The 3,932-nt window shown below is 41.2% G+C and overlaps 1 non-coding gene across 1 annotated transcript; it reads left to right on the top strand.

Moving 5' to 3' along the window:
• Positions 1-3,127: 3,127 nt before the first annotated feature.
• TRNAV-AAC (transfer RNA valine (anticodon AAC)) lies at positions 3,128-3,200 on the top strand. Its single transcript has one exon. It is a non-coding gene; the product is annotated as a tRNA-Val (tRNA).
• The last annotated feature ends 732 nt before the right edge of the window (positions 3,201-3,932 follow it).

The raw sequence follows: 3,932 nt of genomic DNA on the forward strand, positions 1-3,932 counted from the left end.
GCTAGTTCTCAGTGCAGTGACTGGACTGAGTATAGTCTAGATAAAGGTTAAACAGATTCTGAGGGATGGAGAGTAATGTGTTTTCAATTCTACACTCTAAAACAGAAAGTGAGAATGTAATCAAATTACAACTATATTAAAATGTTAGGCTACAGCCAGCCTCTTCTCCGATACAGGCATCTAATCAGGAAATGGCCTGCCATGTAACCCACGAATTGTTTGTAACTCAGAACCTTTAAGTGCAATGAAGCTAAAGGCACATATATTAATAACATATTCAGTCTATATTATAGATAGTAATTCATTCGTGAAAATGATACTTTGGGGTCTTTTAGTAGAACGTGTACATTCAGCTGATTCTTAAAATAAAAGGATCAATTTTGTATAGTTTTCTTTATACTTTTCTGCCTGCTCCCCCTTGTGACTAATGACATACACTTTTGAGAAGGCTAATGGAAGTTAGCAAAGTAATCCTGGCCCTGGGCCAGCTTTTGCTTTTCTTTAATGATAATTGTTCAGTATTGGGATTGAATCTCTAAAATCTCTAAAATGAGCTTTTAGAAGTTATTTCTCATAATGCAAAATTGGAAACCAACTCTATGTCCAAGAGTAGTAGATTAATTCCATACCCATAGCATCTCAGGACTGCAGTACTGTGTAAGCATTAAATGCTTGAAGTCTATAGCAATATCAAAAAATGTTTTTGACGTACTCTTAAGGAAAGTTAAAAAGCAAGCCCCTATGTAAACTTAGCTTTATATGTCTATGGACCATGAATCTGTCAGGGTGGGTAGACTTGCAAGTCATTTTAGTTCTTTAGAATTTCTTTTAATGTTGCAATAATACGTGGATATCAAAATCCAAGCATTACACTAATTGTACCGGTTCTGGCTGAGCGGTGAGATTTGGACCGGAGAAGGACAATTCCTCCTTCCTTTATCCCAGGATGCAGGCTGAAGGGCTTTCCCCAAGCAGAGAAGAGAACAATTGCAAACAAGGAGAAATTGCCCCAATTGCACTCAAGGAGCCAGGTTTAAACAAACACTTGTCAGAAGAAGCTGAAGCTTCAGCACAGGATCGAATTTATCATGGTTTCCCCGCCACAGTAAACACACCCGTGTCTCTGGATCTTGATGGAGTGACTGTCTTAGAAGGGGGCAAAGAAAACTAGCAGAAGGGATTGTCCGAGTGCTTTACTAGCCCTCAAGGAACAGTGGGAAATGGGAGTGACTGGACATTTAGAGACGGGCAAATGGTGATTCACTTTCCAAATACTTCCAAGGTGAATTTTGGAAATGTTTGAAATACACGATAGCTCAAGAATTAGGTGCTGAATTTCTACACAGTGTGAGAAAATTCTGATTGGGTTTTTTGTAATCCTTTCTCAGAGGGTGATGGACAACGAGAAGCTCTGCACTGGGAAGGAGGTTGGAGATAAAAGCCGAGCTTGCTTGGATCCCTCCTGGGTTCACTAAGAACAGTCTGGGTCATGTTGCCTGATTTTTTTCTAATCAAGGGTCAATGTCCGATAGGAGAGGAATGTTGTAGGGCAGTGCTCTCCAGACTTGGATGTGGAGAGGAAATCACTTGGGGGATCTTGTTAAAATGCATATTCTGATTCAGCATGCCTGGCTGGGGTCTGAGATTCTGCATTCCTAAGGGGCTCCCGGGTTCATTCAATGCCACTGATACACGGACCCCACCCACTTTGAACAGCAAAGTTGTAGACCATGGGCTCCCCATATGGCTTGTTAAAAAACCAGGTTCCTGTGCTCTATGTCCAAAACCTTCTGATTCAGTAAGCATAATACTCTATTTGTTTCATGATTCCCAGGTAATTATATTGTGCAATCTCATAAAAAAACAACAATTTTAGACACTGTATAACCACTGAGCGTATCGTTAGAGTGTGGATTACAACACAGGTGTATCTGTAACTAGATGGATCTGCATTCCATCCTAACTGAAATTAATTATTTCCGCCTCTGTGCCCCTTCTTTGCCTTGTGTGTACTTCCATTATTGTGTTTCCCATGTTCTATTCTTGTATGCCTTTCTTCCCGTGCCCTCCTCACTCACACACCCCCACTGGGCTTTGTATGCCCACTTACTTCCTTTTGAACGGAATGAAACACTGATTTGTTCCGTGTCCCCGAGCTTCAGGCTCTCATTTGGACATGGACTTGGTAAAACCTTCTCTCTTTCCTTTGGTGAGGATCAAATTGGGAGAAGCCTGAAAGACTGTCCGGAACCTGATGTCAACCAGTAAGCTTAGTGTTCCAGGCTCTTTGTCAAATCTGATTCAGACACCCTCTCTCTTTCACCAACAGCAAAATGGTTTTAAAAAATCTGGATATTTAAAAATAGGAAACGTGCTAAATAAACTTGGAAGAATTTTATTATTAGCGGTAGGAAAAGGCATGACTCTTTAATTTGGCAAAATTAACACCTAACGTTAATCAAACAGCCTTGATTCATCTGTCATTGATCTTCACATGAATTCTCCCCATTAGCAGTGTTGCTTATGAATGTCAGTGAGAGGGGTCCGGGATGGAAGCCGTGCTCCCTGGTAAGTGATTTCTACCTGGTGCATAGGCTAAATTTCCATCCTCCGGCATGATTCAGTTTGGGGACCATACTTTGCCAGGCTTAGCTGCTGCTGAGGTGGGTGGGGACCACTGCTTTCCGTGTTGTGCAAATCCATCGTGAAAGGACAGTGCCATCCGCACCGCCTGGGTGTGCCTCATGAGAATGATGGTTTCTGACCCTCTTTGGCTTCTGCTAGAGAAAGAAGCCAGTAAAAGAAGCCTGTTGACTTTGCCTGCTGCTTCTGGGGCCACCTTATCCCACTGGGCTGTGAAATCGGCATTCCTGTGATGACTACCTCCTTTGTATCTTTCTTGACCTAAACATTCTTTTCAATAGTGGATTTCAGAGAGAAGAGACACAGACAGCACTTAAAAAGAAAAATTGTTTTTAGGGATAGTCTGCCTAACTGAAGACTTTTACTGAAGAAAGTCTAGCTAACTACACTTAAGTATTACCATCTTAAGGACCCAGAAAATGGTGAGCTGCAAATGGTAAAGGCATGAGTGATCTGATGGGTTAAGAATACAGGCTCTGGCTGGGGAGGGTATAGCCCAGTGGTAGAGCGCGTGCCTAACACGCACGAGGTCCTGGGTTCAATCCCCAGTACCCCCATTAAATAAATAAATACATAAACCTAATTATCCCACCTCCAAAGGAAAAAAAAAGACATCTAAAAAAAAAAAAGGAATGTGGGCTCTTAAAGCCTGGGTTTCTATTCTGGGTTTACTGTCTTTTTGCTGGGTGACCTTAGGTAAGTTAGCTCACCTGTCTTAAGAATAAATGAGGCAATTGGTTCTGATGGAATCTATCCTGGTAGGAGCAGAGATCTTTGATATGTCCCTAAATATACTCCAAATGCCTACAGACCTTTCCTGCGCATAGTAGGTGCTCAGTTGATGTCCCTTGAACAAATAGCTTCCTTCCAGAGTGACAGAAAATAAAGAAGCCTCTCTCTAAGTTCCTTCAGAGTGTTTCTGAAGGTGCTGCCTCATTGGCACACGTCCTTGCTGTTCTGTGACAGTTAAATGGCCCCAGCACTTCGTTTACCCTGCTAGACAAAAATAAAAACAAAAAACAACGGCCCAGTTAAAAGTCTAAACAGTCAGTGGACTTTCCCATCATCCAAAGTGTTTACTGACATGAACTGAAGTAGATGCAACCATCTGAATCTTCAACCAAGTTGAGTCTTTTTTATTTTACTGTTTACAAAACAAGATATTTTATGCATGTAATTTATACATCGAAGAGAAGAGGGCTATTTCCAATATTATTTTTATCTTCTAGACATAAATAACAAACAACTCCAGTAATCAAAATTTACTACAATTGTAATAGGTTTTGGCA

Source organism: Vicugna pacos, chromosome 27 (genome assembly GCF_048564905.1).
Source record: "Vicugna pacos chromosome 27, VicPac4, whole genome shotgun sequence".
Classification (NCBI taxonomy): Eukaryota; Metazoa; Chordata; class Mammalia; order Artiodactyla; family Camelidae; genus Vicugna; species Vicugna pacos.